The 22,167-nt window shown below is 42.8% G+C and overlaps 1 protein-coding gene and 1 pseudogene across 1 annotated transcript in view; both read left to right on the forward strand.

Annotated features, from left to right (window-relative positions):
* LOC126184483 (dynein axonemal heavy chain 5) overlaps window positions 1-22,167 on the forward strand; it is a 976,026-nt gene that overhangs the window by 533,755 nt on the left and 420,104 nt on the right. The gene's annotated exons all lie outside the window — the stretch shown is intronic.
* LOC126185701 (5S ribosomal RNA) lies at window positions 13,581-13,698 on the forward strand (annotated as a pseudogene).

Genomic DNA, 22,167 nt, shown 5'->3' on the forward strand with positions numbered 1-22,167 from the left:
CCTAACTAACCTAAGGACATCACACACATCCATGCCCAAGGCAGGATTCGAACCTGCGACCGTAGCGGTCGCTCGGCTCCAGACTGTAGCGCCTAGAACCGCACGGCCACTTCGGCCGGCAAGTAGTGAGTTCATTGGTGCACTTTATGCCACCTGCTGACGACTTTTAGTGTCGATTCTAAGCGGCAGTGTGTTTGAAATGCTTTCATCTGCCACCCATAAGAATACCGCGTGACTGCAACATTTTATTTCGTGGTTTTGACACCGGCCGGCCGCTGTGACCGACCGGTTCAGTCCGGAACCGCGCTGCTGCCACTGTCGCAGGTTCGAATCCTGCCTCGGGCATGGATGTGTGGTAAGTCCTTAGGTTAGTTAGGTTTAAGTAGTTCTAAGTCTAGGGGACTGATGACCTCAGACGCTCAGCGATATTTGAACCATTTTTTGAACATGCAACGTAGAGACGTCAAAAGAAGGTTGAAGTGTGGGTCAGAGGGGGTATGACGACCTTCCACCGTGTGACACGACCACGGTGGCGTTGGGCAAAATTTTGGTGAAATCATTAACCCACCTTACAGCACGTGGACTTCCGGGTTGTATCGACGCGTTGCTGTTTGTTGCGTCGCTTGGCGAAGATGACGTTGCTGGGCGAAACGATTTCACGTCATTACAGAGGAAGGTTGTAGGCAACTTTGATCCAAACTACGAACTTATCCGTCACAGTGAGAGAGAATTACTGGGTTTAGAAAAAGTGGTTCTATATTTGTTTTGCAGAGTGTATATTCCCAGTGGCTGGCAATCCCACAGAAACCAATGAATCACATATCTAAGCTATGAGAGCAAACATTAATTCTGTAACTAACGAATCTAGTTGTTACAGTACCTGAACATTGGACCACTTGTCTAGCTGATACATTTACCTGAGTGGCATGCTCCATTACCTTTCCTTAATGACAGATAGTACTTCAAGCTGTGACAGACACATGACACGTCACCCCCGCCCCCCCCCCCCCCCGCCCCTTCACTCAAAGGGGGATTCATGTCAACTACAATTATGTTCTTACCTTAAGAAAGAATGACACAGTCCCAATATCCTCGATCCGCAAATATCTTGAGGGCAATCTGGTTGCTTATTTACATATATGAACTACTTATTTAGAAATACATACCTAACAGTGTGTAGCAAACCTTTTCACCTCAATGCTGAGGCCACCATAAGCTTCGACCACTCGACCGCTGTCAACAGCATCTAAATTTGATCAGAACTGCATAGAAGTTACGTACATCTCACTCTATAGTGTGAAAGAGAGGATCAACAGAATTGAGACAGATGACTGGTGGACCACACATATACCAACATGGCTGCGCAGTGATCTTCATACTGCTACAGCACAATATAGTAACGGGTATAAATGAGAAAACTTTATTAAAACTCATTCAAATTGCCACAGGCAACTAAGTTATGCCAGTGACAAAGGTGAAAGCAGAAGGTGAGCCAGTATGTCGCCAGTGTGTCAGGTCATCAACAAGTTACGAGACTGTCTGCCGAGTGATGATACACATCAGCAGGAAGGAAACTGTGACAAAACCAAAAGGAGGCGAGGCAAGCATATTCTTTAGCTTGTAAGACATGTCGCAAGAAACTCTATCTCTTTCACAAGAGCACATAGTGATAAATGGACACAGCAGTCAAGAGCCTGTTAAATGAATGTAGTGGAATGAGGACACTTGTCGTCGTTACGAAACGAGCTTTGTGTCACAGCCTCACGCCAGCTTACTTTAAATACTCCAACTCTGCAGCTCTCATCACGAGTTCATCATTGGGATCGATGGCATTCACAGTAATAGCACTCGATTCCATGATTACAATACCATAGTGAATGTATGTCCTATATGCCGCAGCACAGTCTGTGAACTAGCCAAATATGTACTCAAGATGATGGCATCCACCTGATGAACTTCAGGCTGTTTGCTACGTGATACCGACTGACGAAGAAACTGACTGTCTTCCAACAACACCACATCACAGGGTGGACTCAGAACTGAACTTCAGTGCAGGAGCCAGCAACATGGCCTCTTGTGGTCCATTTTCCTTTTGAACATGCGAGCACCTCCGGGTGCTGAAACCTACCAGGGGTAGGGAAGAGATCAACCGACTACACGACTACTGACAAAAGGTGAATTGAGGCTGGGTTTTCAAGGGTCATCATAGAATTTGGAGTGGGACTGAAACACTCCAGCAGGCAGCCTGAGACCACCTCGCACTGGGCAATGGCAACCCGCTAGAGGAGTGCACTCCAACGTCGTCATCAGAGGATTTGTGTTCGAGTCCAGTGCTTGGAATTCGGAAGTGGTCAACATTTATGACGTTCATACATCGCATCAATAATAACTGTTGTGATGTGGCAGAGTTAGGCATATTGATTGGTGTGCTACGTATCTTTTGTAAAACCAATGGAACCTGCTGCTTTATCAGAATTCAGAGGAAATTATAAAGAGACTTATTTGCTACACGTAGGATGTGCTACTTGTAATTTAGCGGTTTATAGTGAACCATGCACTAAGTGCATACTAATAAGTTTTTGTATTTGTAGACAGTATGGTCATGCAGCACACAACTGTAGTGAGAGTCGCTGGGTGATGATCAGGCAAAGGAAGTAACTGAGTCTAGTTTCGTACATTGTAAATTGTATTTTTCTTGTTTGGTATATGTTACTCTGTTGGAAGCACGCATTTTCAATATAAATATAACATAGTAGTAATTTGCACAAAAATGCTAGGCACAAGGTCACCTAATACTAGTGATAGTACAGTCGCTGTAAAGGAGAAAATGTCACAACCATCAGAGGGAAAAGCGTCAACAAAAGGTACGCCATGATGAATTAATGGTTCAATTAGAGTCTTTTAGGGACGAGACAGAGCCACAGTTGGGTTCGAGTGAATTCAAGTCGCCAGTAGCAATGCTCCACATTTCGGTAGATTATTTAGTAGCTAACCTAATCACACCCTTCTGTTTCAAAACTGCAGAGGACATAACGGTATTCATTAGTAATGTATTGGCTTCAGCCGGAATGAGTAATTGATCAGATGAAACTACTCTGCGGATGGGCAGTTTACGCCTTATGGGTTAAGCCAAGACGTGTGTTATGTATCACGAAACTTTGAGCAAGGCAAATACATTTGAACAATTAGAGGAAGGTTTACGTCAGAGGTACCGTAAGCAGAAGAGTGCTAGGTTTTTAGAGAAAAGTCAAGTGGGTTGACGCAGAAGGCAAATGGAAATATGGAGACTTTTTCGAACAGAATAAGTAAGGTAAATGCGCAAACATATGAGTCGACTGGGAATCCAGAAGCAGATCTCGTCATACTCAGGGAGGAAGAAAACACAGCTCTCGATGTGTTTTTGCGAGGAATTCCTGCGGAGTTTTCGCGAAGAGCACGAATGGAAAATCCAGAGTATTTGGCTACAGCACTACGTGTTGCCACACATTTGCAGGAAACAGATATGGCTTGTGATGACCTCAACCCACAGGAAAAATAATTATCAAAATCTGAACTGTGAAGTCAAACAAAATTCTAGTTGGAAAACCACATTCTTTGTTATACTTCTCAATTGGTCACGATCCCACTTTGTTTATGAACTGAAAACTCTAATATTCACGAGAAACTGCTCTGAAATTAACCTGAACCGACAAAATTGTGTATATATTCTCTGAAACTTCAAAGGAATTAGAAAAAGTGACAAAATTTCTTGAATCACACACAATACTGTTAACAATCGCATGGCCACTGGGGGGTTTCACCATACATCTACCCACTTTTGAGTATAACCAGTGTCTCTTAATGCTACGACTCGTAGCAATACAATATCAAAAAACTTTTATTACTGGGTAAAGAGTCACTACGTGATTTGACAGCTGACATTTATAATTCCCGCTCACGTCAGGAAAAGCACCAATACGGGAATAGCAGCTTTTACATTATTGGTCAGAACGCAAGCAATTATGGCAGTCGCCGTAATTTTCGCGCGAAGCCATATTTCGCGACAAAATACTATTATTAGTTACTGTCATATATCTAGTCTCATAACAATACATAAAACTACATAAAGTAACTACAATAATTTTGACATGCAAGGAGAATTAGTCCTAATGAGAGGAAGAAGTTTATATTTACTGGTGTTTCAACAATGACTACCAGGCAACTTTTAATTCACTGATTGTAATTTTAGTTTCGTTAGCAGAAAGCAAACAAACTAAACAAAGAATTTAATTAAACAGAGTCTGTAATTCTTATGCTTTTAACAGAGAGAGAAAGTTTCTAGGTCAGGGGATAGCGTTCAGCGAAATCCCTTAACTTTTTGTTGCATACGAAGCGTTGCGTTAGGCAGCACGGTGCCGGCGGGTTACGATGATGAGAGCAGGATACAGACAGTTCCGCTGGTTAATCTTCTCCGGCGAAACGCAAATAAAGTTCCGGCACAGCTGGATCATTAACCCCGTGGTGATTAACAAACCACAAGACGCCAGTATACGAACGTTGTTGACATGTCCTCTCTTTCAAAGTACATGACGTAGACATCGCTCGTTTTTATACTTTATGCACTGTCCGTGATGCTATCGTCCATAATTACACGTTCGTCACATTCATATAGTCTTAGCCACAAATACACAGTTCATAGAATTGTTCATGTAGGTGAAGCACACAGTAAACAATGTCCACTCTGTTCTCGCATTTCAAACTTCGACAACGTCACTGAAAGCCATTTATATTGCACAGTTAATTAGTCTTCACTTTCATGGCTTGATAGAATGTGATATACAACAGTTCCACCACCCAAAACCAATACCAGCAAAGTTCATTCGAATAAAGGCACAGTTCGTGTCGGCCACAACAAAGTAATGTTAGCGGCACTTTCACAGTCCGGTTTATTTGCTCTTAAAGTTCGCTGGCGATGGCATTACATACCGCAGTGGTAAAGAGAATTAACAATCTGATAGTTCGGTATCACTGTCCATACAATTACGTATGCTTTTCATGGAACACAGTACTATTTTTCCCGCGCACGCTTCACAGAGACGCCATCCACCATCCCCTCAACTCTCGACATCACTTTCGCTGTCCCCTGTCTATAGGTGTTATATCGTTATCGTAAATTACATAAACCTTTATAAATGTTATTGACTGCATTTTTCACAATTAATAATATTCCAAAAGAGAACTTTAGAAACTTTACCACAGGCACAAAGCAAGAAACATATTTATCCATTGGCAAACGAAATAATCACAATTACATCTTTACATTTAAAAACCGCAGTAGAATGTTACATAATCACAATTAGAAATGCCCATATGAACAAAAGAAAAAGAATAGAAATCCAAAGAAAATCACGAAAAATATGCGAAATTAGCAATGCCGTCACAGGCTGCACGAGTACCCAGTGATAAACGAATTTTTCTTCTAAAAACAATTGTTATCGTTATGGGAAGAATGAGCATTTGGAAGCACAGTGCAAACAACTGCAAATTTACTGATGTAGGCGTTTCGTTCATAAGGCGAACGAATGTGGGGAAAAAAAGCAGGGTAACGGAAACAAGCACCGGAAAACGTTAAAAATAAACTATATCGTTCTGTTCATCGGAAAACATTCCCAGTGGATCAGAGCACTGCGGACACTATTGTAGAAACGGATTGTTGTTTGATGGGCTTTGTAAATGGTAAATAATGTAAATTTTTAGTCTATACCAATGCACATGTATCTGTGATTAGTCTAGACTTCGTGGGTAGGGGAAGACTAAGGACTCCAAGGTATAAATTCCTTGGAATCGGAAACAGTGATTTGGTATCGCTGGGGGCAACAGGATTTGAACTACAGAATTTGGTGAGGATGGAAGTGTTGCCAACTGTGGGAGAAGGGTATTCCGCAATTCTCGGACTTGATTTCCTGGATAGACTCCATAGGCATCATCCAAAAATTAACCTTGCACACTGCACAGTTGGACTTGGTGGGACCTTGTTTCCGACGAGTCCAGCAGCTGTAAATGTTTCAGTGTCTCATGTTACACCGATTGCTACGGTGTCACCAAGTGAACTGTCTACTCGTACATTAAACAAAACTATGCATGATAGAGTCAATGTTGGCTCAGGGAAGTTGGTTTGGGTATCTGTAGATGCCGATGTACCACAGCAGAAACTATGTGTGGTTGAGACAATGGAAAACAATGAAGCATTACATTAAATGCATTATTTTATATGAAGAAATGTTGCCCGTGAACCATCGTTAATGGGAAGTTGCTGATTCCAGTAAGCTTTGATAACTTTGGGACAGACGATGTGAGCCTCCCGAAAGAAGTAATTATAGCGAGATTCTAGATACTCAAAGAAGAGGATATCGATGGATCATGAGCTGATAGTAGCATCAAAAATAGCGTCAATGTGTCTGTACTACGTTCCAAGGTTCTTCACTCGGAAGTCAATAAAAAGGAATCCATGGAAACTTTGGTGTTAGGATATTCAGCTCAAATGGTCCATGCCAGCAACTGCTATCACACAACACCGCATACCAACAGGTGATAATCAAACAGTCTATAGGAAACCATACAGAATAGCGAAACACCTATGGGCACTAGTAGGAAAATTCATAGATCAACAATTACGTGTGGTTATTATCAAGCATAGCGACCGCCTTGGTCAGCAAATATAACTATGACACTTGAAAATATCGAATTATTTGTGTCTACCGTTACTTGAATGCATGAACCACGACAAATTCATAACTGATCCCGAATATCACAAATAACTGATCCCGAATATCACAAAAACATTGGATAACCAAGGATGATGTAAATATTTTTCAACGATTGATCTTAGAAGTGGTGATCACCAACTGGAAGTGTCTCCCAAAGACAGACCCAAAACAACTTTCACAAAATCTTCAGGTCATTACCTATAATGAAGAACGCCGTTTGGATTAAAAAATGCTCTGGCTACATTCCAACGCCTGTTAGGTGGGTTACTTCTTGGGTTAAAACCAAGACTCTGTATAACATATCTTGATGATATAATCGTCTACTCGAGAACTATAGATCGTGTTAAACCTCTGGATGAAGTATTTAGTAGAATGAGAGTAGCACACATTTCACTTAGTGTGGAGAAATGCTATTTTTCTCAGACACAAGTAAAATGTCTTGGGCATATTATCACTCAAGACAGAGTGAGGATGGATCCTCAACTTATTCCCACCGTACGTGATTTTACGACGCCACAAACTACTAAACAGTTACAGTCGTTTATTGAATTATGCAATTATTATCGTAAGTTTGTAAAGGGATTCGCTGAAATTCCACAGATGTTAGCTAAGTTGCCGCTCAAATGTGTTAGTCTTCAGTGCATAACACAGTGTCAAGAAGCATTCAAGGTATTAACATTCCTTGACTTTGAAAAGTAATTTATACTTTTGTGTGATGTCTCCAACAATAGTTTGGGTTGTATTTTAAGTCAGAATGTTGATGGAAAAGAATGTCAGGTGGTGGCATATGCTTTGAAACAATTGAATAAGACTGATACTAATTATTTGGCAACTGAAAAAGAAATGTTAGTAGTTATTTATGGAATCTCCTATTTCACTTGCTATTCGTGTGGTCGGAAATTCCAAGTTATTACAGACCATGCATCTTTAAAATAGTTATTAGGGTTGAAAGATCCATCAAGTTGATTAACGAGATAAACTTTAAAATTGAGTTCGACTGAAGTAATTTATAAGCTAGGAATCAAACATGTAAATGCAGATACTCTAAGCAGGAAAATAGCAGTTTTACAGATAGTAGGTGGAAGCCAGGCACAATCAGCTGATAGTGAGTGTCAACTATTTCGAACACAGCCTCAATTTTAAATGCAAGAAGACTTGCTGTGCAGATCTACAAAGTTCATATCTCACGCTGTAGTTCCTACAATGTTGAGAATGGAAGTATTGCATCAAGCACACGACCATGTCTTATCAGGTCATGGACGGAAAGGAACAACCAATAGACGTGTAGCTGAAAGACTTTGGTGGAAAACGCGTCGCAGTGATGTAGAACAATATGTAAGAAACTGCAACCCGTGTGCACAAAGTCATCAGAAAATTCGATTTCAGAGACTACCAGAAGCAGACAAACTGTTTTCTCTACTAGGACTGGATGTTTTAGGACCTTTTCATAAAACACAAGTGGGTTCTAAGTATGTTCTTAAGATGTTAGCCATTTTTTACGATATTTAATTATGGTAGGTATTCCAGATAAGATGGCAAGGTTGACAGCACAAGCAATAGTAAACAACTGGTTATTGAAATGTACCATAAATAATTATTATGGACCAGAGAGCTAACTTTATATCTAAACTAACGAAACTGTCACTTATTGTAAATTAAGACTTTGTATACCAGTCTGTTCCCTCTTCAAACGAATTATTGTTGTGCCCATGATGGTAGGTGGATAGCCAAATTGTCTTCCTTCTATTTCACATCTAGTTCCACTAATTAACAATTCACTGTCCCGCAATTCTAGTTTCGTTATCCCAGTTAGTTTACCGTTTTTATCGTAAGTGATAATTACTGTTTCGGTGGTAAATATGGAGCAGATCCAGTGATCTCCAATTTCCTTGAATTTTGGCTGAGGAACTAAAACTTTTTTCTCGCATCCTATTCCTTCCATTTTTCCTAAGAACAATTGCATTTCATATGACTGGTTGTTCATTAGTATCATCTTTTTTGGACAAACAATGACAACTTCTCTAATACAGTATTTTAAACCTGTTACAAACATAATGACATGAGCATCTCTGCGTCTAAAAACTAATAATATTTCGTGAGTTTGTATCGGTATCCATTTCCCAATTTTCTTTATTATCCGCTATTCCAAACACAGTTTTTAACAGTTTCCTTCCAGCATCTAACGAACCTTGTTTCTTATGTATTAGCGTTTGTGGTACTACGAGTATTTCTGTTAACTGTTGCAACTGAGTCCTCAATTTCTCATATGAGAGAAAAGGAATTACTGTAGATCCGATCCTTCCCTTCTAAAAGTATATATATATATATATATATATATATATACAGTACATGACATGTAAAGAAAATGAAGACTAACCTAAGTAACTAACAAATACCATATGTGCATATTACATTAAATTTACACTATTTCGTGAACCTAAGTGCTTGGGATTCATTTCTCTGATGTTCCTTGTTTCTTGACAATTGTTATTTTTTCACAATGGCTAAAGGAATCTGTGGCAATGCATCAATCTCGCTTTTAAACAGTGTAACTCTACTTACATGTACAATAGAAGTTCTACGTAATTTTACATTGACTGGTGAAGTCATTTCGTTATCTTGGTAAGGTCCATAACATTTCGTTAAAAACTTTTTCATTTTGCCTTTTGGGTATACGGATTAGCTAATAATACCCTAAGTCTATTTCTGTATTGCGGCAGTTTACTCGTGACTAGCTGAATACGTTCTTGATTCTCTAAAGTTTTTGTGCTGGCACGTTTTGCCCTCTGCCAAATTTCCCTCAATTTATTCGTAAAATTTTTCACTGGTGTGCCCTGTCGATCCAGTTTAGGTTGAAATATATCGAAAGATGACGCCATTTTACGCCCATATATTACATCGTACGGCAATAGTTGTCCTCGTTCCTATTCAACACCCAGGCGACTCCAGGTGCTGAAACCTACCAGGGGTAAGGAGGAGATCAACCGACCACACGACCACCGTCACCAAGTACATCGGAGACGAGTCATCAACGATCATCGAAGTATTCTGAATGGGATCGAGGACAGTCCAGCAGTCAGCCCAAGACTACATTGCACTGGTCAACAGCCGCGCCTGCGCTTCGGAAATCAGCCGTGGCACCAGGGTCGCTAAACCTCACAGGGGCATACGATCACGGAGCTGACTCGACGGACGTCAGCTAGACTCCAGCATGCACCTGAATGCAGGTGCAGAGGGAGCAAAAATATGTTCAAATGTGTGTGAAATCTTATGGGACTTAACTGCTAAGGCCATCAGTCCCAAAGCTTACACACTAATTAACCTAAGTTATCCTAAGGACAAACACACACACACCCAAGCCCGAGGGAGGACTCGAACCTGCGCCGGGATCAGCCACACAGACCATGACTGGCAAAGGGAGCGACGACTTGTAAACAACGAGAATAAATGACTGAAGGCGTTCGATACAGTTCCGCACTGTCGCCTGATAAACGAAGTAAGAGCCTACGGAATATCAGACCAGCTGTGTGGCTGGATTGAAGAGTTTTTAGCAAACAGAACACAGCATGTTGTTCTCAATGGAGAGACGTCTACAGACGTTAAGGTAACCTCTGGCGTGCCACAGGGGAGTGTTATGGGACCATTGCTTTTCACAATATATATAAATGACCTAGTAGATAGTGTCGGAAGTTCCATGCGGCTTTTCGCGGATGATGCTGTAATATACAGAGAAGTTGCAGCATTAGAAAATTGCAGCAAAATGCAGGAAGATCTGTAGCGGATAGGCACTTGGTGCAGGGAGTGGCAACTGACCCTTAACACAGACAAATGTAATGTACTGCGAACACATAGAAAGAAGGATCCTTTATTGTATGATTATATGATAGTGGAACAAACACTGATAGCAGTTACTTCTGTAAAATATCTGGGAGTATGCGTGCGGAACGATTTGAAGTGGAATGATCATATAAAATTAATTGTTGGTACGGCGGGTACCAGGTTGAGATTCATTGGGAGAGTCCTTAGAAAATGTAGTCCATCAACAAAGGAGGTGGCTTACAAAACACTGGTTCGACCTTTACTTGAGTATTGCTCATCAGTGTGGGATCCGTACCAGATGGGGTTGACGGAGGAGATAGAGAAGATCCAAAGAAGAGCGGCGCGTTTCGTCACAAGGTTATTTGGTAACCGTGATAGCGTTACGGAGATGTTTAGCAAACTCAAGTGGCAGACTCTGCAAGAGAGGCGATCTGCATCGCGGTGTAGCTTGCTCGCCAGGTTTCGAGAGGGTGCGTTTCTGGATGAGATATCGAATATATTGCTTCCCCCTACTTATACCTCCAGAGGAGATCACGAATGTAAAATTAGAGAGATTCGAGCGCGCACGGAGGCTTTCCGGCAGTCGTTCTTCCCGCGAACCATACGCGACTGGAACAGAAAAGGGAAGTAATAACAGTGGCACGTAAAGTGCCCTCCGCCACACACCGTTGGGTGGCTTGCGGAGTATAAATGTATATGTAGATGTAGAACTGTAATAACATTTTACTTTACCGCTTCATAGGTTCACAACAGCTATTCTGACTTCACGCAGAGGTGTCTCCACTCGGCCCTTTGTAATATCATTCTTACACAGTTCCGGATCCCCGGAATACTCCTGTGTATTGTTGAATGTACAGACCACATGCGGGCTACTGTTGCCGAAGAGACACATGCAATTGATCAGAATTGGGGCGAGCTGCTAATATTGTGGCGTAATCAGGCATGTACCACTGCTGTGGTATCCGACATTTTCTAAGGTCAGTGTGTGAACTACGTGCTTCTTGGAGCCATATTGTCAGCTATGAATTGTGTGTGTTGAGAAACAGATCGTCTGAAGACAGCGTTGATTTAGTTGTAATTTTCATCTAACTTTTTATGTATGTAGCGAAGGGAGTTACATTTATAACTGTCAATATAATGTTTTATATATGAGTGAATATACATGTAATAACCTTACTTTTCAGTCAGTCACGTATGTGTATTCGTTTTGGTTAGTTTGTAGGAAATTAAGAAAGAGAAAACGGTTGCTGCTGCTGCTAATTAAGCGTTTGAAGACACTAAACATCTAAGGACACCAATCTCCTAGTCACACTTCCCCTCCCCCCCTCTCCCCTCCGCTGCCCTCCCCCTCCCCCCCCCCCCCCCCCCCCCAGCATGGATTCTCTGCACGTAAAGTTAATGTTACGTGGAAGTGCGAGAAGGTGTTCTAAATGTTTGAGTAACATGAATCTCAGGAGGAACGAGGGTACCAGCCCGGTACCCCGTATTCATTCATCTGGAAGGATGTGAGAAATCGCCACCTAAAAATCACATCCAGGCTGGTTGGCTCAGTAGCCCCCGTCTTGAATCCGCGAGGCGGATTGGATACAGATCAGGTTCGCCCCTCCGAGTCGTTGGAGAGGCACGCTAACCCGCATGTCTATCGGGGAGGGAGTGACAATGATATTGTTCTAATACAATTTAAAAAACATGCTCATCTAAAAAAAAACGTTTATCAGTGTCAGTGCAACACAATATTTATGAAGGATGAATGGTCCAAATGGCTCTGAGCACTATGGGACTTAACTTCTGAGGTCATCAGTCCCCTAGAACTTAGAACTACTTAAACCTAACTAACCTAAGGACATCACACACATCTATGGGACTTAACTTCTGAGGTCATCAGTCCCCTAGAACTTAGAACTACTTAAACCTAACTAACCTAAGTACATCACACACATCCATGCCCGAGGCAGGATTCGAACCTGCGACCGTAGCTGTTGCGCGGTTCCAGGTTGTAGCTCCTAAACCGCTCGGCTACTCCGGCCGGCTATGAAGGATGAATTAAAGTTTATAATACGTTCTTTACCTTATGTTATTAATTAACTAATTATTTCGTGTCACAGTATGACAACAAATCGGCGTTAAGGAAAGTGGAGCACAGATGAATAGCGTTTAGCTCTGACAGTAAAACTAAATGGGACTCATGGGTTATTTGAAAGTGCACGCATATAAAATGGGTCTACGCCAAGACTTATGCTGAAAATATAGAAATGCTAAAGGGGATGTAAAAATCCTTGGCCGCAGTGAAATGTTTCCTAACGAAGCTGAAAACGAATTGTAAGAGCATATTATTACATCTGAAGAGATGATGTTCGGTTTATGTTTGTCGGACGTAAAACACTTGTCTTCCACACTCCAGAACAAAATGTATTGCTACATAATTTCAGTTCAGAAGGACCCCTGTTAAATAAAAACTGTGCTAAATGTCCATCCAAGAAATATCACCAAATCCGCCGTAAATGAGGTATACTCCTAGCAAAGCTTCAAGGCGTAGCCAAGGAGCTGTGAGCTGAGGAGTGACCTATGCAAAAAAAAGTTAATCCGAACAAAGGAGAAGAAATCTAGAATTTCAGCTTCACCTATGAAAAGGAGGTGCTTTGGAGAGTCTGAGGGGAAACAACCACAGAAAAGGTTGGTAAGGCAGAGGAATGACACTGATAGTTGTAACAGGAAGATCTAATGGAAAAAAAACCTGATCAGACGCGTGAAATTAAAAATATTTATGGCAAGTGAGCAGAGGTGGGGAAAGGAGTGAAAAAGTTGTATTGTACTGCCTGCAAATAGTGAAGCAAGAATTAAAGTACGGAACACTTCCTCAAGCAAGACTAACACATATTTCTCCTAGTTCAGGGACATAATTTATACGGATGGTACAATTTATGTACGCACTGGTACAAATTAGGAAACCAGTTTTCTAATTTGTACCACTTGCAGGTGTTTAGAAAATTAAGTATAGTGTGTTTATTTTTCTCAGGCAACGGCCTTGCCGCAGTGGATACACCGGTTCCCGTCAGATCACCGAAGTTAAGCGCAGTCGGGCGTGGCCGGCACTTGGATGGGTGACCGTCCGGGCCGCCATGCGCTGTTACCATTTTTCGGAGTGTAATCAGCCTCGCGATGCCAACTGAGGAGCTACTCGACTGAATACTAGCGGCTCCGGTCAAAGAAAACCATCATTACGACCGGGAGAGCTGTGTGCTGACCACACGCCCCTCCTATCTGCATCCTCATCTGAGGATGACACGGCGGTCGGATGGTCCCGATGGGCCACTTGACGGGCCTGAAGACGGAGTACTGTTTATTTTTCTCAGCATTTATGTTCTTTCAAACATATACCAACAACAACATCCTCCATTATAGGATGGCATTGTTTAAATAATTTTGTAACTTGCAGTTTACGCTATAATAAACAAAATCTGAAAAGTGCTAAACTTTGGCACGTCTCCGTTAGGTTGCTGGCAGCCACATTGCATCGTACATAAATCTCCTGCACACGAAGATTGTTTTACTATCTTCTTGAACAGTACCCTAGTGGCAAGCGGGATTCGTCTTTGCGTATGCTCAATGACACACTAGTACCCTCCCTTCGACGAGCACCATTCTGTACTGTGACTCATCATTTCATACGACCTTTGCCCGTGCTTTGAGCTTCCAACAGCTATGTCCCTGCACGCGAGCTATTCTCTGTGCCCTGTATCGTGCTGGTCTGTGGCTAATTTGCCCACAGCAAGGAAATGGTTCTCCATGGTGTGGCTGCTCACCGGCGTCAGTCGTATACTAAGGATCGTTTGTCCGTTGTCACAATCCACGACAGTCAACGGTGATGGCTATTACAACAAGTTGTTGCCCAAATCGGTCAACTCTGGCTGCAGCGGTTTTCTCCTAATCGAGGTACTCATGGTGGGCCACGAAGACACATGAAAAACCCAGTGCATGCCAGACCACGGATATGTAGTGTACCATACGGGCAGCTAATAATCGCGCCTCGTCCTCATTCTCCGCACGCCTCGCACGAGCTTAGTTGTTATTTGCCAAACTGTTTTACATACACTTAGCTGAAAAAAGTCATAGGATTCCTACTAATATAGTATCAGACCTTCTTTTGCACGGTGTAGTGCAACAACTCGACGTGGCATAGCTTCAACAAGTCGATGGACGTTCCGTGCAGAAATGTCGAGCCATGCTGCGTCTACAGTAGTCCACAATTGCCAAAGTGCAGGATTTTGTACACGAACTGACCTCTTCCAAACATGTTCGATGGGTTTCATATCGGGTAATCAATGTGGCCAAATCATTCGTTAGAATTGTCCGGAATGTTCTTCAAACCAATCGCGAACAACTGTGGCCTGGTAACATGGCTCATTGTCATCCACAACAATTCCTCCGTTGTTTAGTACCATGAAGTCTATAAATGGCTGCAAGTGGTCTCCAAGTAGCCGAACATTACCGCTTTCAGTCAAGGATCGGTTCAGTTGGATCAGAGGGCCCAGTGAATTCCAAGCAAACACAGCCCACACCACTTCGGAGTCACCGCCAGCTTGCACAGTGCCTTGCTGACAACTTGAGTCCATGGCTTCGTGGGGTGTGCGCCACACACAAATCCTATCATCAGCTCTTACCAACTGAAATCGGGACACGTCTGATGAGGCCACTGTTTTCTAGTCCTCTAGGGACCAACCGATACGTCACGAGCCAAGAAGAGGAGCTGCAGGTGATGTGCTGTTAGCAAAGGCACTCGCGTCGGACGTCTGTTGCCATAGCCCATTAACGCCAGATTTGTCCGCCCCCGGTAGCTGAGTGATCAGTGCGATAGAATGTCAATCCTAAGGGCCTGGGTTCGATTCCCGGCTGAGTTGGAGATTTTCTCCGCTCAGGGACTGGGTGTTGTGTTGTCCTAATAATCATCAATTCATCCCCATCGACGCGCAAGTCGCCAAAGTTGCGTCAAATCGAAAGACTTGCACCCGGCGAAAGGTGTACCCGACGGGAGGCAGTAGTCACACGACATTCATTAATTCCACGCCAGATTTCACTGCACTGTCCTGGCATATACGTTCGTCGTACGTTCCATATAGATTTTTGAGATTATTTCACGCAGTGTTGTTTGTCTGTTACCACTGACAATTCTACGCAAACGCCACTGCTCTCGGTCGTTAAGTGAAGGTCTTTGGCCACTGCATTGTCTGTGGAGAGAGGTAATGCCTGAAATTTGGTATTCTCGGCACACTCTTCACACTGTGGATCTCGGAATATTGCATTCCCTAACAATCTGCGAAATGCAATGTCCCATGCGTCTAGCTCCAAGCATCATTCCACGTTGAAAGTCTGTTAATTCTCGTGCGGCCATATTCACGTCGGAAGCCTTTTCACGTGGATCCCCTAAATACAAATGACAGCTCCGCCAATGCACTGCTCTTTTACCCTCAATTATGTCATAGTACCGCCATTTGTACTGTCACTTTAGTGTTTGCCAAACTGATGATGTTCGTAGTCTGGAATATATTGTAGTAGCAAGTACATTGTTCGCTACGCACTAAAAAAGCTCTCTGGACCAGCGTTTTCTATTATTTTGTATTTTGTTAGTGTTTCACGTTAATTATCCTCCAGACATTAATAGTATTAGTTTCTTTTCTGAGACTTTCGCCAGTCAATATTATTTTGTATTTTCTGTGTTACATGATATTATCAGCGATACTTCTTTTTTAAATACAATGTTATACTTCCATAATGATCCCATCTATTGCTATCGGTTTCTCATCAACTGCAAGTCAATAGTTTTGGCTGGCGATCTTGTATAAAGGTGAACCGATATCTACGCACTCATATGCCAGAAGATGATTCCTTGCACACTAACAGTACAAAATGCCTCTAACAAAATTTCGTCCCGTACATATTTTCCGTAGAAAACTGGCGTCTAAGAAGGGAAATCTGCGAACACAGGAGTGGCGTCACAGAAAGTAAATCTGGGAACCCTAGGGTCACAAGTCCGACAAGTATGTTCATGTAATACGCTGTATCTCTTCTCCCCCAGCTAGTGTAGGAGAGGATGGATAGCGCTTTGCGTTAGAATACACGAGTTCAAGTGTTCGATTCCAGCAATAGGTGAAACTTTTTTTTAATTTCTAATTTTAATGTCCCCAAGAATTCTGTATTGTTCATTGACCCCTGAACGATATTCATCGCACAACTACAGATTTTTATAACATGGAACGTAACAATTATTGGCTAGACATGCAAGAAATATTTATGAAGAATAATAATCAGTTAAAATTAAATTACCTATCGTAGGACAGAAATAACTACAAAACTCATAAATGTGAACATGTTTAACATATATACTACTTTGATTGATAGCTGTCAGTAGTAATATTTTAAATACGAGTGTGGTTTGTAAATTTCTTGGAACGGAATAGGAGAAAAGTACTTACGTCAGTGAAACTTTTTTTATTCTTCAATATAGTCTCCTTGTAGATCCATGCACTTGATCCCACGATGTTCCAGTGCCTTGAACCCATCTCGAAAATGAATTTCCTCCAGGCCTGCAAAATAGGTGTCAACTCCGGCTATCAATTCGTCGTTTGACGTGAATCTTCGTTCACCAAGAAAAATTTTCAGTTTTGCGAAGATATGGAAGTCCGACGGAGCCATATCAGGTGAATAAGGCGGGTGTGGAAACAATTCATACCTTAGTTCGTGTAATTTTGCCATGGCGACGGCACATGTTTTTGATCCAGCGTCAAGAGTCACGGCACCCATCTTTCAGACATTTTTTTCATTTCTAATGCTTCAGTTAAAATGTGATATACCCTTTCAGATGACATCTGGCAAGCGTGAGAAATTTCACGCATTTTCAATCGGCGATCCTCCATAGCCATTTTATGCACTTTTGCAATGATTTCTGGAGTAGTGAGACATGTTGTCCGACCACTGCGCGGATCATCATCTAAGCTCTCCCGACCAAATTTAAATTCATTTGTCCACTTGGCAACAGTTGAATATGAAGGAACAGAGTCCCCCAGTGTATTCTGGAAATCGGCATGTACAGGGTGTTTCAAAAATGACCGGTATATTTGAAACGGCAATAAAAACTAAACGAGCAGCGATAGAAATACACCGTTTTTTGCAATATGCTTGGGACAACAGTACATTTTCAGGCAGACAAACTTTCGAAATTACAGTAGTTACAATTTTCAACAACAGATGGCGCTGCGGTCTGGGAAACTCTATAGTACGATATTTTCCACATATCCACCATGCGTAGCAATAATATGGCGTAGTCTCTGAATGAAATTACCCGAAACCTTTGACAACGTGTCTGGCGGAATGGCTTCACATGCAGATGAGATGTACTGCTTCAGCTGTTCAATTGTTTCTGGATTCTGGCGGTACACCTGGCCTTTCAAGTGTCCCCACAGAAAGAAGTCACAGGGGTTCATGTCTGGCGAATAAGGAGGCCAATCCACGCCGCCTCCTGTATGTTTCGGATAGCCCAAAGCAATCACACGATCATCGAAATATTCATTCAGGAAATTAAAGACGTCGGCCGTGGGATGTGGCCGGGCACCATCTTGCATAAACCACGAGGTGTTCGCAGTGTCGTCTAAGGCAGTTTGTACCGCCACAAATTCACGAAGAATGTCCAGATAGCGTGATTCAGTAATCGTTTCGGATCTGAAAAATGGGCCAATGATTCCTTTGGAAGAAATGGCGGCCCAGACCAGTACTTTTTGAGGATGCAGGGACGATGGGACTGCAACATGGGGCTTTTCGGTTCCCCATATGCGCCAGTTCTGTTTATTGACGAAGCCGTCCAGGTAAAAATAAGCTTCGTCAGTAAACCAAATACTGCCCACATGCATATCGCCGTCATCAATCCTGTGCACTATATCGTTAGCGAATGTCTCTCGTGCAGCAATGGTAGCGGCGCTGAGGGGTTGCCGCGTTTGAATTTTGTATGGATAGAGGTGTAAACTCTGGCGCATGAGACGATACGTGGACGTTGGCGTCATTTGGACCGCAGCTGCAACACAGCGAACGGAAACCCGAGGCCGCTGTCGGATCACCTGCTGCACTAGCTGCGCGTTGCCCTCTGTGGTTGCCGTACGCGGTCGCCCTACCTTTCCAGCACGTTCATCCGTCACGTTCCCAGTCCGTTGAAATTTTTCAAACAGATGCTTTATTGTATCGCTTTTCGGTCCTTTGGTTACATTAAACCTCCGTTGAAAACTTCGTCTTGTTGCAACAACACTGTGTTCTAGGCGGTGGAATTCCAACACCAGAAAAATCCTCTGTTCTAAGGAATAAACCATTTTGTCTACAGCACACTTGCACGTTGTGAACAGCACACGCTTACAGCAGAAAGACGACGTACAGAATGGCGCACCCACAGACTGCGTTGTCTTCTATATCTTTCACATCACTTGCAGCGCCATCTGTTGTTGAAAATTGTAACTACTGTAATTTCGAAAGTTTGTCCGCCTGAAAATGTACTGTTGTCCCAAGCATATTGCAACAAACGGTGTATTTCTATCGCTGCTCGTTTAGTTTTTATTGCCGTTTCAAATATACCGGTCATTTTTGAAACACCCTGTATGTAATTTGCTTTCATGCCTCTCTTTACGAAGTACTTAATCACTGCTCGAATCTCAGTTTTTTTCCATCTTCGCATATCACTACGCGGGAACAACAACAGAGCCACGTCACCGCCACAACCCTCTTCCAAGAGCACTGACGTGGCACGTGTTTACAGGCAACAGTCCAATGAATATCACGTCAACAACTCGTTGCACTAGCACTGACCTTTCGTGGTGATTCCGAGAACTTTTCAAACCACCCTTGTACACTATCAGTGACAACATGTCTTTCATTGTACTCTCATTTCGGTGTTTCTATTAAATAATTGCTGAATTTTTATAAGACCTGATGTTATTGCTTTATAATGAACAAGAAGCCAAATAGCTTATCAAGCAATATAAATGCAGAAAACAAGAAAAAGTTGCAACAACACCCGAAATCGAACTCTTGAACTTGAGTTTTCCAACGCAAAACTTTACCCATAGCCCTAACCGGGAAGCGCTGATGGGCCGCTTTGTGATTACAGTATTGCTAAATTGTCTTTCTCTGACATCCAGTTTCTATTGAAAATATGCACGGGGCAAAATTATATTAGACTTTTCGTACTGTTAGTACAGGGTCCGGCAAAAAGATCTCCCGTATTCGAAGAGGCCACTGTGTGATTTGTGGTGGGGTTACTGATCTGGAGCAGGTATTGATGGATAGCGGTGTACATGACATTTTTCAGCAGGCCCGTTGGCTTGGCTAAGTGAACATCGTGAGTTTGTTGTTGAGGAGTAGTGGTTTGTGATTAATATTCAGCGAGCTTTTCGCATTCGGTTCGAACTTGGCCAACGTGATTCTGTTCCTGACAGAAAAACTATTCGCGTTTGGGTATCAAACATTAGAGAATCGGGTTCTCCACCGAAAAGAAAATCTACTGGCCGACCTCGCACTGTGCCAACGTCGGAAAATTTGGTGAGTGTGAGAGCACCCGTCGAACAATCTCCAAAGTGTTCAGCATTTAAACATGCTGCTGCCCTAGGATTGTCTGATAGGGCCAGTTGCGTAGAGATCTTCACATGCACTCCCACAAAATGATGGTTACCCAAGAGCGAAGTAAGAGAGACTTAAAAACTAACAAAGGAAATTCTTGATAACATTCCCTCAGGTGCTGTTTTAATTTCTTCTGAGGATGAACACTTCCCCTTGTCAGACACTGTAAATAAGCTAAATTTCCGCTACTGGGCAGCAGAAAACCCTCAGGAACTTCACCAACGACCACTTCACAGCCATCATGTGACAGTTTGGTGCGCCGTTCTGAACTATATGTGTGGAGTCGGTCTTTTTTTGAAGAATATATCGTAACAGCAACGGTTAATTCAAATTACTATTATCGCATGATAGAGCCCCAAGTTAAACGAGTTTTTTTGGACATAATGAAGTGGGAGAAGTCTGGTTCTAAAAACGGAGAGCCACAGCTCACACCTCTCGGTCTTCTCTAGAAATTTTGAGAGAGTTGTTTGCTGAACGTCTTCCCTCTTCGCGAGGAGACATCGCCTGGTACCGAAGGTGACACGATTTATGACATTGTGATTCTTTTTCTTTGTGGGCATTAAAAGGCTCAAGTGTAAAAACATCGCCCCATAAACCTGCAAACACGTAAGAACGCAATCATTCGGGAAGTGTATGCCGTTCCACAGGACATAACACGAAAAACTATGGACAACCTTCGTAAAATGCCTCGTTATCGTGTCACCAACGGAGGAAGCCATGTATTGGACATATACTACTGGTCATTAAGATTGCTACACCAAGAAGAAATGCAGATGATAAACGGGTATTCATCGGACAAATATATTATACTAGAACTGACATGTGATTACATTTTCACGCAATTTGGGTGCATAGATCCTGAGAAATCAGTACCCAGAACAACCACCACTGGCCGTAATAACGGCCTTGATACGCCTGGGATTTGAGTCAAACAGAGCTTGGATGGCGTACCCAAGTACAGCTGCCCATGCAGCTTCAACACGATACCACAGTTCATCAAGAGTAGTGACTGGCGTATTGTGACGAGAAGGTGACTCGGCCACAATTGTCCAGACGTTTTCAGTTGGTGAGAGATCTGGAGAATGTGCTGGCCAGGGCAGCAGTCAAACATTTTCTGTATCCAGGAAAGCCCGTACAGGACCTGCAACATGCGGTAGTGCATTATCCTGCTGAAATGTAGGGTTTCGCAGGGATCGAATGAGGGGTAGAGCCACGGGTCGTAACACATCTGAAATGTAACGTCCACTGTCAAAAGTGCCATCAATGCGAACAAGAGGTGACCGAGGCATGTAAACAATGGCTCCCCATACCATCACGCCGGGTGATACTCCAGTATGGCGATGACGAATACACGCTACCAATGTGCGTTCACCGCGATGTCGCCTAACATGGATGCGACCATCATGATGTTGTAAACAGAACCTGGATTCATCCGAAAAAATGACGTTTTGCCATTCGTGCACCTAGGTTCTTCGTTGAGTACACCATAGCAGGCGCTCCTGTCTGTGATGCAGCATCAAGGCTAACCGCAGCCATGGTCTCCAAGCTGATAGTCCATACTGCTGCAAACGTCGTCGAACTGTTCGTGCAGATGGTTGTAGTCTTGCAAACGTCCCCATCTATTGACTCAGGGATGGAGACGTGGCTGCACGATCCGTTACAACCAGGCGGAGAAGATGCCTGTCATCTCGACTGCTAGTGATAAGAGGCCATTGGGATCCAGTAAGGCGTTCCGTATTACCCTCCTGAACCCACCGGTTCCATATTCTGCTAACAGTCGTTGGATCTCGACCAACGCGGGCAGCAATGTCGCGATACGATAAACCGCACTCGCGATAGGCTACAATCCAACCTTTATCAAAGTTGGAAACGTGATGGTAGGCATTTCTCCTCCTTACACGAGACATCACAACAAGATTTCACCAGGCAACGCCAGTCAACTGCTGTTTGT

The sequence above is a fragment of the Schistocerca cancellata genome, chromosome 4 (assembly GCF_023864275.1).
Source record: "Schistocerca cancellata isolate TAMUIC-IGC-003103 chromosome 4, iqSchCanc2.1, whole genome shotgun sequence".
NCBI classification, from domain to species: Eukaryota; Metazoa; Arthropoda; class Insecta; order Orthoptera; family Acrididae; genus Schistocerca; species Schistocerca cancellata.